At 42.4% G+C, this 19,424-nt stretch overlaps 1 pseudogene; it reads right to left on the bottom strand.

Annotated features, from left to right (window-relative positions):
* Window positions 1-13,319: 13,319 nt before the first annotated feature.
* On the bottom strand, window positions 13,320-13,492 carry LOC113260216 (small nucleolar RNA U3; annotated as a pseudogene).
* Between the last annotated feature and the right edge of the window lie 5,932 nt (window positions 13,493-19,424).

Raw genomic sequence — 19,424 nt, 5'->3', positions numbered from 1 at the left:
GGGAGGGAGCGAGGAACCCAGTCTTACACAGAGAAACTGTCATTTAATTCCCACAGGATGGGCCACAGATGCACTATCTGGGCTGAGACTCTGGTTGGTGGGTCTGGGGGAGGTAGGGGAGGAAAGAGTTGGGTGGTGGTAAATGTTCTCCAACTGGAGTGGAGTATTTCAATATTTTAACAAGTCAGCTCCGCAGGGCTCGTCATCTGTTTTGCTCACTGATGTGTCCCAGGTGCCCAGCAGCAGCCTGGCATACCGTCGAGGCCTTAGCCTTTGTCGAATGAATGAGCAGAGGTGGGGGGTGAATGTCAGCCTGGAGCCACCAGCTGAGGGAGTTGACATCTGTGGGAAGTGGTGGAAGGCAGACCCGGGTGACAGTGAGCCAGGGAAGATGCCCCATGAGGGACAGAGGATCTGTAAGGGCAGGGTCTGGATGTGGGCAGTCCTGGGGGAGGGCACACTAGGGACCCTTCCTTCGAGACTTTGAATTTTGGGGTTCCCCTTCTGGAGACTGGTCCTTGCCTGCACCCAGGCTGGCTCAGAATGCAGTTGTGGAGGGACACGCAGGCCTCCAGAGAGCCCCTGGGGAAGGCCTGGGATGATGCATGCTAATTCAATTTTTTAAATTACTCTGACAAAGAAGAGAGGAGGAAGGAAGAGATGGGATTAGAAAGGAAGCTCTAATCCCCTGGTGATCTCGCAGGCATAGACAGATGAAAGAATTCTTTCCTGGCATGGAGGTGGGGCCCCCTGAGGTAGTGCCATGGGTTTTCAGGTGGGTTTTGTGGCCTCAGCGTCCTTGAAATGACCTGGTTAAGGGGACCGGGCCCTCTTGTTTTCTTTCCCTTTCTCTCCTTCTGCTGGGGCTGTGTGGGAGGGTGTGGGCCATGGAGAGGAGGAAGGAGAGAGGAATGCACAGTAGAACGCAAGACCCAGGTAGGACCCACCCTCTCAGCTTTAGCTCTTTGCTTTGTTCTCCCAGGAGAGCAGATTCTGTTTATCTTCTCCTCTCCAAAAGGGGAGAGATTTTCTGATCATCTTCCAACTTCTCAAATCAGAAGCTTTACACAGTCTTCACAGCAGGAAGAAAGAAAGAAAGGGAAGAGAGAAGGAGCACACGAGAGAACAGTGGGCTTCCCAAGTAAGTGGGACATCGCCTGTGGATGACAGACCCAAAACTGCACCTGGAGATCTGTGTTAGGGATCTGGGGGACCCCCGTGGACTGGACCAGTTTCAGGGCTTTCCAGGGCCCTGGCATGTGTCCAATCCGAGAGGCCCACACTCCCCTCCCCACCCCAGCCGATGTGGGGCCTGTCCTGTCACGTGCTCCTTTTCTCTTCCCTTCTTGGGTCTCCAGCCAGCCCGCCGGCTTGATGAATTAGCCCCATAGATATTCCGTCGGGAAAGCAAACACATATCATATATATCTTTGACAAGTTATTATTCTCCCTTATCAGGATTCGGGTGCACCCCGTGCCCGCCATTACTCACACTGCACACCCACCCTGCCTGGGCCTGGGCACAGAGCCCGCTCCACGGCCGTACCCGGCCAGGCCCTGCCCGGTGTCTGGGCTGTGATGTGTGCCTGTGCCTGTACGTGACTGTGAGGATGTGTGGAGAGCTCTCACCCTGTCCTGGGCAGGAGCCATCCTGGCCCCTTTCTGGCCCAATGGCTTGACTGGCCGTCATTCCCAGGCAGGGGCTGCGTGCAGCCTAAGAGGAACCTGGTGGCGTTCTGAGCCTTTGGTTTTCTCACCAGTACCAGAGGCAGAAGTTTTGTCCCAAGGACTGTTCTGGTTTGGGCCTCACCCATGTCCACTTTGTGGGGCTGGGGGTGGGGTGCCCCCCATTCCCCTTTGCTGCTGGGCCCTCCGGGGGCCTGCTGGCAGGACAGACTGTTCTGCCACCTCCCCAAAATCCCAGAACTTCTTGGAGCCCAGCGCCTCTAGAGCTGACCCCTCCGGCCCCTGAGAGGGCTGAGACCCAGTGGATGGCAAGGCCTGGAGAGACAGTGGCCCTGATGAATGAGATGTAAGTGAATGTTAGTGCTCTCAGCCTGGCCATCGGGCGTGATTTGTCGTCTTTCACCCAGCGCGTTCCCGTTCCCCCAGAGGCTGGCTCCATATTAACAAGTCCCCTACTTAGGAATATAAATGGGGCATTTGGAATTGCTCCTGACAGCCTGAAGGCCGCTAATGCACTCAGAACTTGGGGTGGGTGGGAGGGGGGGACTGGGTGTGACTCCGAGGTGCCCTTGGCTAGCCAGGGAGTCCCCACACCCTGGGCGTCAGCCTGCTTCTGAGATAGGGAGGCCCCTGCTGCCTTGACATGGGCTTAAGGAGGGTTGGCTGGGTCTCAGACATCTCCCCACTCAGAGCTGAAGGGGAAGGTGAGGAGAATGTGTCCCCTCTTCGAGGCTTGGTCCTCCACCATGTCAGTGCAGAGAGAAGGTCATTAGAGACCATGGCTGCCGTCATCTGAGAGCCAGCCCTTCCCCATCGACTCTGGAGTGTCTGCTCCTTCTCCAGCTTCACATTGTGCATTCCTGGGAGCCTTCCCTTCTGCCCTGGGGCCAATGAACCCTGAAGAAGGGTGGGAAAGGAGGGAGGGAGCCTTGCCAAGGGCAACTGTTGCTCTGGCCCCCCAATGGATGCCTGGGGCTGAGTGCTCACGTGAACTTGGGGTAGCCAATTGAGCAGGCTCCCATGTCTGGGCCCTGGCCCTGGGTGGGACTCCCAGTCTACTGGGGAAATGCCTGGGGAAGGGGACAGACTGGTGGTCTTGAGAAGTATTCTGGGTCCATGGAGAGGTACCCACGGTATTCGCTGCAGCAGGTGAGGGTGGGGGAGAGCACAGCTGAGGGGCGTGCAGAAGAGGGGGGTTCAGAGACTTCCTGAAGGGAGTGCATGAGTGGGCAGGGTTGGAGGGAGGGCTGTGGACCTTCACTCAGGGCTCCATCACTGCCCAGGGCAGCCTTCCTCCTGACTTCTAATGCCCCATCAACCAGGGAGGGATGGGAAGCAGATGAGGTGAAAAAGGTGAGTGGGAGTCTGGCTTGGTTTGGCCTTTTGGGACCACAGTGTCAGTACCTGGGTAAAGTCTCAAGGGCCTGGTGCAGCCATAGTGGGATTGCCCATCGCGGAGAGGTTCCTCCTTCTCTGTGAGCTCAGGGCTCTGCCCCAGGCCTGGGTCGGTGCCGATGTGTCGGTTGCAATTAACTTTATGGCCACTAGAGGGCAGTCCCAGCCCACGTTTCCCTTGTTCCTGAAGTCGCGGGCCCTGGCAAGGAGGGGAGATGGGGTGGGTGTGCCAATATTGGTGCCAGGCTGGGGTTCCATGTGCTGGGAATGCAGGTGCCTGTTCTGCTGCCTCTCTGGGTTGGGGTCTCCTAGGGCCTGAGCTTTTCTCCCCTAGTTAGGGAAGAAAAATCTCTGGGAATTTTGAAGAAATGGGTAAAAAGCATTTTGTGTAAACTTTTTAATATCTATGATACTTATTTTAGTGCCTTTTACAAAAAAGGGTTATGAATGTTAAAAAGTCTTTGTAGAAGACTACGCAGCTGCTGGTCAAGGTCATGGGCTTTGGTGGCAGGCTCCTTGGTTGGAATCCTAGCTCCACCACCTAATTGCTGAGTAACCTTGGATGGGTTAAATAACATCTCCGTTGCCCCATCTGTGAATGGGGACTGTAATACCTCCGTCACAGGGTTATTGTAAGAATAGACGCTGTGAGGGTTGCCTAGCCCTGCCCAGCAGAGAGTAAGTGCTCCAGTGCAGCTGCTCTGTTTTCATATGATAAACAGCTACATTTGGTTTACGGGGAGAGCACAGGCCCAAGTTTAAAGCAAAAACACTATTTTCCCTTCCATTAATATTTTAAAGGACTCCTTCCCTCCTACCCCCAATGCAATAAAGTAAAAGAACTAGATAAACTTCTCCTTAACCCTGACATTTTCAGGCCTTCCTCCGAATGAGTGAGCACCAATTGGCACCTTCATTTATACCTCACGTTTATGGAGGTGTGATTGCCTGCTGGGCACCCTCACAACCCCTGTGGGGTGGTGCAGCGGCCCTGAGGCGCCCACCCCTCTCACCACATCACAGGTTGCTGGCACAGACCTGCCATGACCCTCCAGCTCAAGCTTCTGCATCCCAGCTGCACATCAGAAATCCTGGCAGTTTGCTAAAGGCACTCCCAGTACCTGAGCCCCACCCCCACAGGTTCCCATTCGCTTGGTCTGGGGCGTGGCCCAGGCATCAAGCTGATGAAAAGGTGCCGGGGAGGTTCCACAGTTCCTGTAGGGTGGAGGGCCGCTTCGGAAAGGTCTTCTCTGGTGAAGGCAGGTGGCCCTAGCCCCAACCCCACGGCCTCACGGAGTTCTGTACAGATTTAGGAAGAGAAGTTCAGCTCAATGTAGGGAAGTCCTCTGGTTGTTAGCAGGGAGGACTTGGTTCCAGTCCTGGGGATGGTTAGCCCTGTGTGGGCTTTTTGCTAAGCCCCCTGCCTCTGGGCCTTAGTTTCGTCATCTGTCAGATGAGATGAGTGACAAAAGGGGTCATCTGATCAGAGACCACAGTGAGAGTGAACATGCTTAGAAAGAAAACCCAGATACACACAAGGAGCTTGCTTCCTTCCTTCCTTCCTTCCTTCCTTCCTTCCTTTTCTTTTAAGTAAGCTCTATGCCCAGTGTGGGGCTCCACAAGCATTTTCTGTTTTCTTCTCTTTCAGAGAGAGGGCCATAGCCAAGTGCCATAGACTGGAGGGGCTTAAATGGCAGAAATGTTTTGTCTCATGGTTCTGGAGGCTGGAAGTCCAAGACCCAGGTGTTGGTGGGACTTCCTGTGAGGGGAGGCTCTGTTCCAGGCTTCTCTCCTTGGCCTATAGATGACCATCTTCTCCCTGCGCCTTGACATCCTCTTCCCTCAATACATGTCTGTCTCTGTGTTCAAATTTCCCCCTTCCATAAGGACACCAGGCACACTGACTTAGGGCCCACCCTAATGATCTCACTTTAACTCAGTTACCTTTATAAAGACCTTATCTCCAAATAACGTTCTGAGGTACCGGGGGCTGGGATTTTACATAGCATTTTTAGGTGACATCAAGTCAGTCACCGGGAGTGAGAGAGTGTGATTGCTTGAGTCACAAAATAGCAGCAAGAGCAACAGACCAAAAACACTGGAAGAAGACAGAGTTGGAGGGCAGAGACCAGGCTCAGCTCCCGTCCCTGAGCAGCCCTCGACACATATCTCTACCTTGTGCCCCCTTATCTGGGGGCTGGTCTGCCTTCCTGGGCTTGAGGTGTGGGGGTGTGGCAGGAGGGAAGGGGACAGAGTGTGTGAGGCCCAGCTCCAGGGGGCACCAGGCACATTGCAATCTATGTGGGTGACACTCCCTGAGTAGAGCTCTTGCACGGGGTGGGGGTCATTGCTGGAGGACAGAAGAGGGGAAAGGGGTCTGAGTAGTGATGCCTTTCGGTTGCAAAGCAGGTGGGATGCTGGAGGCTTGCCAAGCTCCCGTCCTGCATTCACATGGGTTGGGGAGAGGGGGAAGAGCAGGAATACTGGGCCTCATGTAATATTCAGGCCAGGCAGGGTCCAGGGCCTTGTTCCTGTAAATGACAAGTACACCAGTTGCCTCCCTGCCTCCCTCCCCTGTCTGTGACCAGGGATTCACCAGGCAGAGGGTAGGGGTGTGTGTCGGGGGGTGCAGGCCTGCTGCTGGCCAGGTGTGCATCCATATTTATGAGGGGTGAATCCTTGGGAAGCAGCCAGATGCTGAGCATGCCAGGCGATCTGTTTGGGTCAGCTGCTCCATTCCTGGCCAGCCACTGGAAGGAGGAGATTCTGGAATGTCTGCCCAAACAGTGGTACCCTGATTTGTAGTGTTTGCTGATTTCTGTGGTGTAAATACTCCCACCGTGGCTGATTTTCAGCTACCAACATGAAGTCACTGGGTTCACAAAACTCCTGAAAATTTAACACTTTGGCCCAACCGCCTTGGTATTAAAAAAAAAAAAACCAAAAAACAAAATACAACTGAGGTTCACAGGTGGAATAGTATAATGTCACATAGCAAGTTGATTAGGGGCTTAGCTGGACTACGTTGCCAGACTCTGTTGGAGTTTGTCTGTCTTCTTGGTGTCACCGTTGATAATGGGTCCTCTGCGATAGTAGGGGGAGGGAAGTGGGGTTGGACTAGCCATCCAGAGGTAGCTGTGGGAGCTCGGCTGCCCAGCCTGGGCCAATAAGAACACCCAGCATCAGAGAGCACCTTATAGTTTGCCTTTTAATCTAAAGCTGTAAATTTAATTTCCACAGCAACCCAGTGGTGTATATATTGTTATATTTTACATAAGAGGAAACTGAGGCTTAGAGGGAGCCGTTATATGATTTCTAGGTCATGTGACCAGTAAATGGCTGTGCATTCACCCAAACCTAGGTCTGCTGAGATAGTCTTAGTTTTTCCTACAGCCCAGGATACTGAGGCCCTGATGCCTTCCCATTAATGCAGCCTCTCCAGGAGCCCAAAAGCCACCCCCCGTAGGAGCCCCTGTGCCTTCCCCTCTGGTATCAGCCTAGCACAGCAGGTTCTTCTGTGCCAGCTGTGGGGTGAGTGACCATTGGGCAATGGCCAGGGAGCTGACTTTTGCCCTCTACTGCTCCCTAACAGTGGTGCCCTTTGATACCTGGGTGCTGCTCATCCCCATCCCATCTATTATCCAGGACTGGGACCCCCCTGTGTGCTTCACTTGAGGCCTCTCCAGGGTCCTCCCCACTTCCCAGCCTCAGCCTCTCCTCCCACCCCTCACACCACACACAATATCCCAGGCCTTTCTTCCAAGGCCTTGCCTGGGACATGTGAGGAAGATGTTCATACATGTGGATCTTTGGGTTTATTGTGGTTACTTTCCTGGAACAAGTTCTCTTCCTGATCCAGGGCAAAGTACAGATGGAAGTCTCAGCCCCAGCCCCATCTGCATCTCTCAGGCCAGGCCCAGCTTGTTGAAAGGGACTGCAGCTTGCCTGGGAGTTAGACAGACCAACAGGGGAGGAAAAGAAAGGCAGTGAGGAGGAGAGACATGAAGATACCATGTACTGAGAAATAGTAAAAAGCAGATAACCAGCTGATAGGTGCCAGGCATTGTGCTGAGTCCTTATAATGAGCTTCTGAAGGATCTCCACCTGAGGGTTGAGGAACCTAGGGCTCAGTGAGTTTACCTTGCCCAAGATCACACAGCTAGTGAGTTTGATACAAACCCATTGTGTCTGTTCTCATCCATTACACTACCAGGCATCCTGGTTAAGGAGTAGGAGACCAGAGTGAGTGAGACAAGGAGATTGAAAGGTGAGAGAGTGGGAGATAGAAGGTGGGTGTTCAACCCAGCCCCCTTATATCACTGGGGAGGGCAGCTTGGGGTGCCACAGTAGAGAAGCAGTGCATTGTACCAAGGAAAAAGAGCATCTGATGAGGAGTCAGGATAGCCTGTGCCAGAAATGTCACCTTGGGCAAATCACCTAACTTGTCTGGGCCTTGGTTCATCATCTGCAAAAGAAAATAATAATTCTGCCCTGTTTGCCTCTCAGGGTGGTCCTGATGGTAATAAAAAATAATGGATGTAGAGAGAATTCTGTGAAGATGGCAGAGTAGGAAGCATTAGGAATCTGTCTTTCTACTTAGAAAACCATTGCTCTGGCAGAATCTGTGTGATGTAACTATTTTGGAATTCTAGAGTCTATTGAAGGCTGGAAACTTCCAGAGGAAGACTTGGAAAGTAAATTGTGGTTAATTTTGGTCAATTTCAGCTCTTAACACAGTAGTGGCTCCCTGTTCTGTCCCCCACCCTTCAGCCCCTTGGGAGGCAGATGTGCATATGTTCCTGGAGCAGCTTGCACACAGCTTGCTGGAGCTAGGGTGGGCTAAAAGGACCCTGTCTTCCAAATATTAGAGATCTCTGTTCTGATTGCTAATTGCTGCTTCTGATCATAGAGGTGCAGACAAAGAGGCAGCAATTATTGTTGATATACCTTCAATTGTTACAAGTCACACTTGCAATGACTAAAGTGACTTCTAGGGTATTTAAAGAGCCAGGACACTTCCCTTCCACCCTTCATTTTTTCTTTTTCCCTTTTTGGGAGACAGACATTAAAAACTATGACATTTAAGGACAACTTCATATATAGGGAAAATTCGAAAATGACCATATGACACCAGGGAAACTCATAAAAAGACTCAAGAAGACATTAAGTTTACATCTGAGGCTAATCCTCAGCACAGAGACAGACTACAACAATTAAAAACAAACAAACAAAACAACAACAAAACCCCAGCAAACTTGGGGAAGGACAAGAATCTGATTTCCAGATTTGCTACATTATTTGTTTCAAATGTCGAGTATTCAATAACAAGAAATCATAAGGCATACAAAGAAACAGGAAAGTATGGCCCATTTAAAGGGAAAAATAAATAAACAAAAACTGTCCCTAAAAAAGACTTGATGGCAGATATACTAAAAAATATTTTCGAGTAATTGTCTTAAAGATGCTCAAAGAGCTAAGGGAAATGTGGAGCAAGTGAAGAAAATGATGTATGAACAAAATGGAAATATCAATAAGGAGATAAAAAACCTAAAAAGAAACAAAAAAATTATGAAGCTGAAAATTACAATAATTAAAATGAAAAAATTCACCTGAGGAAATGGAAGGCATATTTGAACAGGCAGAAGAGAGAATCAGTGAACTTGAAATAGGACAATGGGCATTATTGAGTCTGAGGAACAGAAGGAAAAAAGATTGAAGAAAAGTGAACACTCTAAGGGACCTGTGGGACATCATCAAGCAGACCACCATATGCATTGTGGGAATCCCAGGAGAGGAGAGAGAGAAATGGGCACGGAAAATATTTAAAGAAATGATGGAAGAAAACTTTCCAAATTTGATGAAAGGAATGAATGTAAACATCCAGGAAGACCAATGAATTCCAAGTAAGATGAACTCAGAGAGACCCACATTGAGATACATTATAAGCAAACTTTTCAAAAGACAAAGGGAGAACTTTAAAAGCAGCCAGAAAGAAGCAAATTGCTACATACAGGAGATCCTTAATAAGATTAAGCAGTTTTCTCACCAGAAACTTTTGAGGCCAGAGTCAGTGGCCTGATAAATTCAAAGTGCTAAAGGAAAAACACCTGTCAACCAAGAATACCATATCTGATAAAACTGTCCTTCAAAATTGAGGGAGAAATTAAGACATTACAGATGAACAAAATTTGAGGAGTGCATGACCACTAGACCTGCACTGCAAGAAATGCTCAAGGGAGTCTTGCAAGGTGAAATCAAAGGACACTAGACAGTGACTCAAAGCCATATAGAGAAAGAAAAATCTCAATAGATGTAAATACGTCGACAGTTAAAAAAGCTAGTATTATTGTAACAATGGCTTATAACTGCACTCTTTGTTTTTTACCTGATTTAAGAGACTAATGTATTTAAGAAAATCATTAGTTTGTGTTTTGGAACACACAATATATAAAGATGCAATTGAGAACACCAACAAATGAAAGGGGTGGGGAAAGAGCAGCAAAGAGGCAGAGTTTTTATTGTTACTGAAGTAATGCTGGTATAAATTGAAATTAAAGTGTTATAACTTTAGGATTTTAAATGTAATCCCTAGGATAACCACAACAAAAATAACTATAGAATATACAAAAAAGGAGGTAAGAAAGGAATGTAAACATTTCATTACAAAAAATCGACTAAACACAAAAGAAGACAGTAGTACAGGAAATGAAGGACAAAAAAAAAAAAAAGATGTAAAGCATATAGAAAACAAATAGCAAAATGACAGAAGAAAGTCCCTCCATATCAGTAATTACTTTAACTATGAGTTGATTAAACTCACCAACCAAAAGACAGAGACTTTTGCAGATTATCCAATTATATGCTATCTGTCTATAAGAGACTCATTATACATCCAAAGACACGAATAGCTTAAAAGTGAAAGGATGGAAAATGATATTCTATGCAAATAGTAACCAAAAGAGAGCAGGAATGGCTATACTATTTTCAGACAAAATGGACTTTAACTCAAAAGAAGGTACGAGACAAGGACATTATATATTAATAAAAATTTTAATACAGTAAGAAATTATAACACTTATAAACATTTATTCACCTAATGACAGACCATCAATGTATGTGAAGAAAACGGACAGAATTGAAGTAAGAAACAGACAGTTACACAAGAATAATTGGAGACTTCAATACCCTACTCAAAATAACAGAACAACCAGACAGAAGGTAAGTAAGGGAACAGAGGGCTTAACACAATGAACCCCTATCTTTAACACACAAATGCAGTGTACTCTACCCAATGACAACATACACATTCTTTTCAATGCACGTGGGACATTTTCCAGGATAGGTGATATGTTAGACCACAAATTAAGTCTCAAAAGATTTTAAAAGACAGATATTATACAAAGTATCTTCTCTGACCACAATGAGATGAAGTTAGAATCAATAACAGATGAAAAACTGGAAATTTTATGAAACTGTGGAAATTAAAGTTTTAAACATCCAGTGAATCAAAGAATAAAGCACAAGGGAAATTAGAAAATACTTAGAGATGAATGCATAAAAGGGCAATGCGCCCAAACTTATGGGACATAGCAAAAATAATAAGGGGGAAATTTATAGCTATAAATGCTACATTAAAAAATAAGAAATATCTCAAATCAACAACCTAACTTTACAACTTAAGGAGCTAGAAAAAGAAGAACAAACTAAATCCAAAGTGCAGAAGGAAGGAAATAATAAAGGTTAGAGCAGAAGTAAACAAAATAGAGAAGAGAAAAACAATAGAAAAAATCAATGAACCCAAAAGTTGGTTCTCTGAAAAAGTCAACAGAATTGACAACATTTTAGCTAGGTGGACTAAGAAAAAAGAGAGAAGACTCAAATTCTTAAAATTAGACATGAAAGTGGGGATTACCAGAGAGTACTATCAACAATTGCACACCAACATTGGATAGCCTAGATGAAATGGAAAAAGTCCTAGAAGCACAAAGCCTACCAAGACTAAATCACAAAGAAATAGAAAACATAAATATACCTATAACTAGTGAGGAGATTGAAGCAGTAATAAAAATTTTCCTGACAAATAAAAGCCTTGTACTCAATGGCTTCCCTGTGCATTCTACCAAACATTTAAAGAAGAACTAATACCAATCCTTCTCAAACTTTTCTAAAAAACTGAAGAGGAAGGAACACTTTCTAATTCATTCTATGAATCTAGCATTATCCTGATACCAATGCCAGAGAAAGACACTACAAGAAAACTACAGGATATCCTTTATGAACATCAATATAAAAATCCTCAACAAAATGCAAATGAATCAAATTCAGCAGCATATTAAAATGATTATACATCATGGCCAAGTGGGACTTATTCCTGGGATGCAAGGATGGCTCAACATACAAAAATAAATCAAATAATACAGCACATTACTAGAATGAAGGAGAAAAACCCACATGATTATTTCAATTGATGCAGAAAGGGTATTTGAAAAATTTAACACCCTCTTATAATAGAACACGAAAACACACTAGGAATAGAAGGAAACTAGTTCAACATAATAAAAACCGTACATGAAAAAACTACAGTAAGCATTATACTCAATGGTGAAAGACTAAAAGCCTTTCTTCTAAGATTGGGAACAATACAAGAATACCTGCTTTCAGTACTGCTGTTCAGCATAGTACTGGAAATTCTAACCAGAGCAATTAGGTAAGAAAAAGAAGAAAAGTCATCCAAAGGAAAATAAGTTAAATTACCTGTTTGCAGATTATATGATCTTATTTGTAGAAAACCCTAAGGATTCCACAAAAAACTATTAGAAATAATAAATGAAGTTAGCAAAGTAGTAGAATACACTCAACATGCAAAAATAAACTGGGGGTCCGTGGCTGGCTGAGTCAGTGGAGCATGCAACGCTTCATCTCAGGGTCGTGAGTTTAAGCCCCATGTTGGGCATGGAGCCTATTTAGAAAAAAAATTGTGTTTCTATCCACTAACAATGAATAATCCTGAAAAGGAAACCACCAAAACGATTCCATTTACAATAGCATCAAAAAGAATGAAATATTTAACCAAGGAGGTGAAAGACTTGTACAATGAAAACTACAAAACACTGCTGAAAAATTAAAGAAGGTATAGATAAATGGAAACACATCCCATGTTCATGGATTAATATTGTTAAAATGTCAATACTACCCAACGTGACCTACCGATTCAATGCAATCTCTATCAAAGTCCCAATGATTTTTTTTGCAGAAATAAAATTCATATGGAAACTCAAGGGACCCTTAATAGTTAAAGAATATTCAAAAAGAAGAACAAAACTGGAGGACTCACATTTCTTGATTTCAGAAGTTACTATAAAGCTACAGTGCAAGCTACATTATCAAAACAGCGTCGTATTGGCACAAAGATAAACATATAAACAGTGGAATATATGGTCAAATGATTTTTGTTAAGGGTGCCAAGACCATTCAATAGGGAAAAGACAGTCTTTCAACAAATGATGCTAGGAGAACCAGATATCCACAGGCAAATTAATGAAGTTGGACCCTTACATAATGCCATATACAAAAATTAACTCAAAATGTATCAGACCTGAGTGTCAGACCTAAAACAATAAAACTGGTAGAAGGAAACATAGAACAAATGCTTCATGACTCTGGATTTAGCAATTATGTCTTGAATATGACACCAAAGGCACAAGTGACAAAAGAAAAAATAGGCAATTGGAATTCATGAAAATTAAAAATTTGTGCACCAAAAGACACCATCAACAGAGTAAAAAGGCAGCCCACAGAATGGGAGAAAAATTTTGCAAATCATATATCTGGTAAAGGATTACTATCTAGAATATCTAGAAAATTCCTAAAACTCAACAACAGCAAAGAACCTGACTCAAAATTAGGCAAAGGACTTGAATAGACATTTCTCCAGGGAAGATATATAAATGACCAATAAGCCCATGAAAAGATGCTCAGCTGCCCTAATCATTAAGGGAAATTCAAATCAAAACTACTATGAGACACCATCTCACACCCATTAGGATGGCTACTATAAACAAATAAAAAAGAGAAACAAAAAGAAAAAGAAAAAACATATGGACAAAGATGCAGAGAAACTGGGACTCGTGTGCACCGTTGGTGGGAATGTGAAACGGTGTAGCCATTGACTGTGAAAAAGAGTATAGCAGTTTTTCAAAAAATAAAAAATAGGATTAACCGTATGATCCAGGAATTGCACCTCTGGGTATACACCCAAAAGAATTACACCCAAAAAGGTGTAATTCACCTTTTTAAAAGCAAGGTCTGGAAGAGATTTTTTTCTGCCTCCTCCTTATGGTTTTGGGTACTCCGCACATTGAGAGAAACTTGTCTAGTAAACTGTAGAAATGACCCCTGGAATTATAGTCTTTGGAAGAGATATTTTGTATACTCATGTTCATAGCAACATTGTTTACAATAGCTAAAAAACCATGGAAGCAACCCATTGTCCATCAACAGATGAATAGATTACCAAAATGTGGTATATACACACATGGAATATTATTCAACTTTAAAAAGGAAGGAAATTCTGTGACATGGGAAAACATGGATGAACTTTGGAGACACCATCTTAAGTGAAACAACTATTTGTCACAAAAAGACAAATACTGCATAATTTTACATATGTGAAATACTTAGAGTTGTCAAAATCATAGAGATAGTAGAATGGTAGTTGCCAGGGACTGGAGAAAATGGAGTGTGTGTTTAATGGGTATTAGAGTTTCAGTTTTACAAGATTAAAAGAGTTATGGAGATGGATGGTGATGATGGTTGCACAACATTATGAATGTGTTTAGTACCACTGAACTGTACACTTAAAAATGGTAAAGATGGTTAAATTTTGTACTATGTGTATTTTACTATAACAAAAAATTGAATCTCTTCTCAGCCTTTTGGCTAAGATCAAGTGCAACAAAAAAATTGGAAAAAAAATGGATGTGATCACACAAGTGCTCTTCCAGTAAAATATTACCGACCATCCACCATCTGCCAGGCACTGGGTATAAGAATGAGCAGTTCACACATCATCCCAGTTTCTCATGGGGCTTCCAATCTAGAGGGCATTATAGGCCATTACGATGAAAATGAGAGTCAAAGGAGAAGCACTTGATCCAGGTTAGGGTGTCAGGGAAGTCTTCCTGGAGCAAGTGGCAGTGAGACAGGACAACAATTAAGAGTTGGTTATACTAAGGATTTGGATTGGGGAAGAGGGAAGGTGTCGCAGGAGAGAGTATGGAGGGACTGAATGTAGTTGGACTCAGCTGTATAAAGGAACCCTTGCTTTAATTTGCCTAAAACATGCCTTGGTCAATTTTTAAAGTTGGCCTTGAGCTCTACTATATAGATTTTGTGTCCTAAGAACTATTTGCCTAACCCAAGGTAGTAATGATGTTTTCCTCTGTTTTCTTCTACAATTTTACAGATTTAGCTCTATATTTAAGTCTATGGTTCATTTCAAATTAACTTCTTTTTTTTTTAAGATTTTATTTATTTGAGAGAGAGAGAGCATGAGCAGGGGGAGGAGCAGAGGGAGAGGGACAAGCAGACTCCCACTGAGCAGGGACCCCTGACGTGGGGCTCGATCCCAGGACCCGGAGATCATGACCAGCCGAAGGCAAACGCTTAACTGACTGAGTCACCCAGGCACCCCTCAAATTAACTTTTTTATATGGTATAAGATGTATGTTGAGGTCCTTCCTTTGTTTGTTCCTTCTTTTTTTTTTCTTTCTCCCCCTTCTCCTTTTTCCCCATCCTCCCACCTCAATATCCAATTGTCCAGCATAATTCATTGAAAAAACTTTCCTTTTCCCATTGAATTGCCTTGGTACCTTTGTCAAAATCAGGTGACCATATGTTGGATATATTTATGGACTCTTCTGTTCCATTGATCTGTATGTCTGTGCTTACCTCAACACCACACTGACATGATCGATTACTGTAACTTTGTAGTAGGTCTTGAAATCAAATAGTGTAAGTACTCCACTTTTTCCCCCCTCTCTATTCTAGATCTGCATTTCTTTTAGAATTAGATAAGCAATTTCTTAAAAAGGTCCACTGGTCTTTTGATTTGGTATGCATTGAGAATCTATAGATCATTTTGGGGACAATTAATATCTTAACAGTATTGAATATTCTGATCCATGGACTCTTGCATCTTTCTGTTTATTTGGGATCACATTATTTCTCTCAACAATGTCACAGTTTTCAGCATATAAGTCTTATACATATTTTGTTAAATTTATCTCTGAGGATTATTCTTTATACTATTTTTCAGTTTCATTTTCCAGTTATTTGTTTCTAATATATAGGAATACAATTGTTTTAAAAATATATTGGCCTTCTATCATGGCTTTGTTAATCTCATTTGTTAGTTCTAGTAGATTCTTCTGAATTTTTGTACAGAGATGATCTTGCTGTATGATAAAGATAGTTTTACCATTCATTTCAAATCTGAGTGCCTTTTATTCCTTTTTATTGTCTTATTGCACTGCCTAGGACTGCCTGCATGATGTTGAATAGAAGTGTTGAGAACTTCACCACTAAGTATGATATTAGCTGTGGGGGTGCCCTTTATTGGATTAAGGAAGTTTTCTTGTATTCCTAATTTATGGAGGGTTTTAAAAAATTACAAATAGGTGTTAAATTTTATCAAATGACTTTTCTGCATCTATTGGGAAGATCATATATTGCTTTTTTTTTTTTTTAGTTTGTTAATATGGTGAATTACATTGATCTATTAGTTTCTGTTTCATATATTTTGATCTGTTATTAGGTGCACACATATTTAGGATTGTTATGTTCTCTGGGTAATTCACCTCTTTATCATTATGAAATGTCCCTCTTCATTCTGGCAATATCCCTTATTCAGAAAACTACTTTGGTATTAATAGAGCCATCTTCAGCTTTCTTTTGAATAGAGTTTACATGGTATACCTATTTCCACCCCTTTTCTTTTATCTAGTTGTGTGTTTATGCTTTAAGTGTTGGATCTTGCCTTTTAATTTAGTTTGATGATCTCTGTCTGTTAATTTGGGTGTATAGACTATTAACATTTAATATAATTATCAACAGGGTTGGTTTTAAATCTATCTCTTTCCTATTTGTTTTCTTTTTAATATCTGTTATTTGTTCCTACTTTTCTGTCTTTTTCTGGATTGAGTTTTTAAAATATAATTAATTTTATCTGTACTATTGAAAGCCAGTGCTTTTAATTCCTATACTACTCTCCCTCTCACAAGGACCTTCCAACAGAGTGCCAGGGAATAGAGTGAGCTGCTGGGTATCTGATAATAGAAATCATGCTTTAAAGGTAGGTCTTGCATCTTGAGATAAATAGCTACTTTCTGGACCCAAAAGCTTGGTATAATTTATAAGATTTTTTTTTTTGCCCAGCTTCCTGTCTTCTGAGACATCTCACCACCTCAACTTCTGGGAGTCTTCAGGATGGCATAAGCTGTGCCATCAATCAAAGCCAGAGGATGAGACCTAAATGTAAAATTTCTAGAGCTTCTAAACCCTCCCCTCCCTTCTGAGGGGCAAATCTCTTCCAAGTGATTGCTAGGGCAGTGGTTCCAGCACAAGGAAAAGCCTCACCCTCTTGAATAGCCACTCAGTGCTGGAGGATTGAGAGACATTCATTACTTCTCCAACTACCTACTTCCATGGAAATGGTTTGGGCAAGTACAGTCTCACAATATCTCTGTACTTTCACCATGCAATATCCATAACTGATATATCGTAAGAATTAGGGCTGTAAAGAAGCAGGATGGACAGTTTCAGGTAGTGAGCTATCTATCCTGGAGATATTCAAGTCAGAGTTGGACAACTACTTAGCACGGACTGTTGCAGAGTTTTCAATAGTGGATGGGACAGTGTGCTGTCTTAGTGGTTCCTAAGTTTGCCTGAGCATCAGAATACCTAGGAATTTTTTTTTTGCTTTAATTTTTGTTTTCTTGAAGGTAATATAAGCACGTAGTCAAATAATACCAAAAGGCTTATAATAAAACACAGTGGTTTCCTTTCTCAGCTCTCTCCATTCTCCTCAGTCTCCTTCCCCAGAGGCATTATCTTTGTTTTAACTCTTTCTTCTAGTATATATACAAATCTCCATTACTCTAAATAACAAGTAAATACTAATACAAAAGATATCTTTTAATTCATCACTTTTAAACATCCATTGATTTCTATTTATGGTAGGTGAGAATTTAGTTATCTTAACTGCCCAATATTATCATTTAAAAATATACCAGTATTTAATAGTTACATTGTTATATGCATAGAAATATTCATAACTGAATATTACAAATATCATGGGTTGTAATTGGATATAATATAATATTATATACTTTATTTTATTCCTTTTCATTTCTCCTGAAGTTAATAATTGTCTTTATTTTTAATTTTCTTAGTTTTATATGTATCCATTGACAACTCTTCCTATACCTCCTAACAGCCGCCGTCTCATCAGGCAATCTATTAATTCCATCTGTTTTTGTTTTTTTTTAATAGAGATATCCCTTCTAAAGACCTCCATTTTTCTTCTTCTGGGCTGATCACTTTCAAGGATTGCTACACCCCTTTTATCCTGGGTCTTTCCATTGCTGCCATTCTTAGTTTCCCTTGCCTCTCTCCTGAGCTGGGTTCCTTGTTTCTAAATCTTGTGTCTCTCTCTTTTTTAAAAAAGATTTTATTTATTTATTTGAGAGAGAGAGGACAATTTGAGGGGAGGGGCAGAGGGAGAGGGAGAAGCAGACTCCCCACTGAGCAGGGAGCCTAATGCTGGGCTCAATCTCAGGACCCCAAGATCATGACCTGAGCTGAAGGCAGATGCTTAACCAACTGAGCCACCCAGACACCTCTCTAATGTCTTTTTCTGTTTTGCTTTTTCTTCCTTGTTTTGGTAAAGTACATCTTCAGGTAGTTTCATCAGATTCAATGTGCAAATGAAAATCTATGAACATTACTATCTGTTAATTCACAGTGCTCCAGTCTATATTGATTGTTTTCTATGTGTTGTGAACAGTTGTCATTCTAGGATCTTCTCTCACATCCATCCAGTAACTGCCTTTTGATTCTGTCTATGCCTTCCCCTTTCTTTGCCTATTCCTTATTTTGGTGGAAGACATTCTCTGTAGCCTTATGAAAAAGTATAGAACAGAGATAAACTTTTGAGACTTTGCAAAATTGAGAATTCTAATTATTCTACTTAATACCAGGTGATAGTTTGTCTGGGTATAGAATTTACGGTGGCCTTTAATGTCATTCACCAGTATTTCTAGTTTTCCCTTTTCTACACACAAGGTAGAATTGTATAACTCCATCTTCTGAATGTTAACACTGGGATGTGATTTGCTTTAGATAACAAAATATGATTAGATGTAGAAGGTATTCCTTGAACGGAAGACTCTAAGAGAAGGTGTGTAGTTCACCATGGTTTTTCTCTGCTGCTCTGACTGACACATTTGAGATGCTGCAGGCTCTCTCATCCTGGGGCCCTGAGTGAGAATGACTTAGGAGATATGTTTCCCCACCATGCAGATGAGCAAGAAATAAAACTTTTATTGTCTTAAGCCATTGAAATTTAGGGATTGTTTGTTGTCATATCATAATCTAGCTCATCCTGACTGAGATCAAAATAGATTCCTAGAAATGGAGTACGAGTAAAATAAAAAGCCTATAATAGGTGGCCTGGCCTAGGGCTGTTTAGTCAGCTGTAAGAAAAATGTATTAGTAGTTGTGAAGATGGCAATTTACATTATGCAGTGGGAAATATTTAATAAAATAGTCTCAGAGTCAGATCACATTTTTAAAGAAATTTAAGCTCAAGATGAAAATATGGGAAAACAGTATGTTAGCATATTTGGTTATTATTGACTATGTTTGACAAAATTGTAAGAAACATTATGCTCAAAAAACAATTGACCAATATGCAAGCAGAAATAAAAATGAATAGAGAGTTTCCCAAAATTCAGAGCCTTGAAGTATTTGGAAGATCCACTTAATTTTGAAGTCCAGATAGTAGGAAATAAAATTAAGAACAATTGGATGACGAAGCCCACTTAAAATTTATTCCTGTGGCATGGGTCAGAATAAGGGCATGACTTTCACTCCTGCTGTTAAAAACTGCCTAGGTTAAGATGCTTCAGATAAAGATCCTTTGCGGTTGTGGTACCTAGTTATTCTTTTCATAAGACAAATGTTTAAAGGAAGGAAAAGAAAACAAGACTTTTGCTCTCTCATATAATCCTGATGGGCCAAGGTACCCTGATCTTTAGAAGAAGAGAGAAGATATGGACATGAGA

The sequence above is a fragment of the Ursus arctos genome, unplaced genomic scaffold, assembly GCF_023065955.2.
Source record: "Ursus arctos isolate Adak ecotype North America unplaced genomic scaffold, UrsArc2.0 scaffold_22, whole genome shotgun sequence".
NCBI classification, from domain to species: Eukaryota; Metazoa; Chordata; class Mammalia; order Carnivora; family Ursidae; genus Ursus; species Ursus arctos.
Note: the sequence above shows the minus strand (reverse complement) of the source record. Positions and strands in the feature narration are given on the sequence as shown.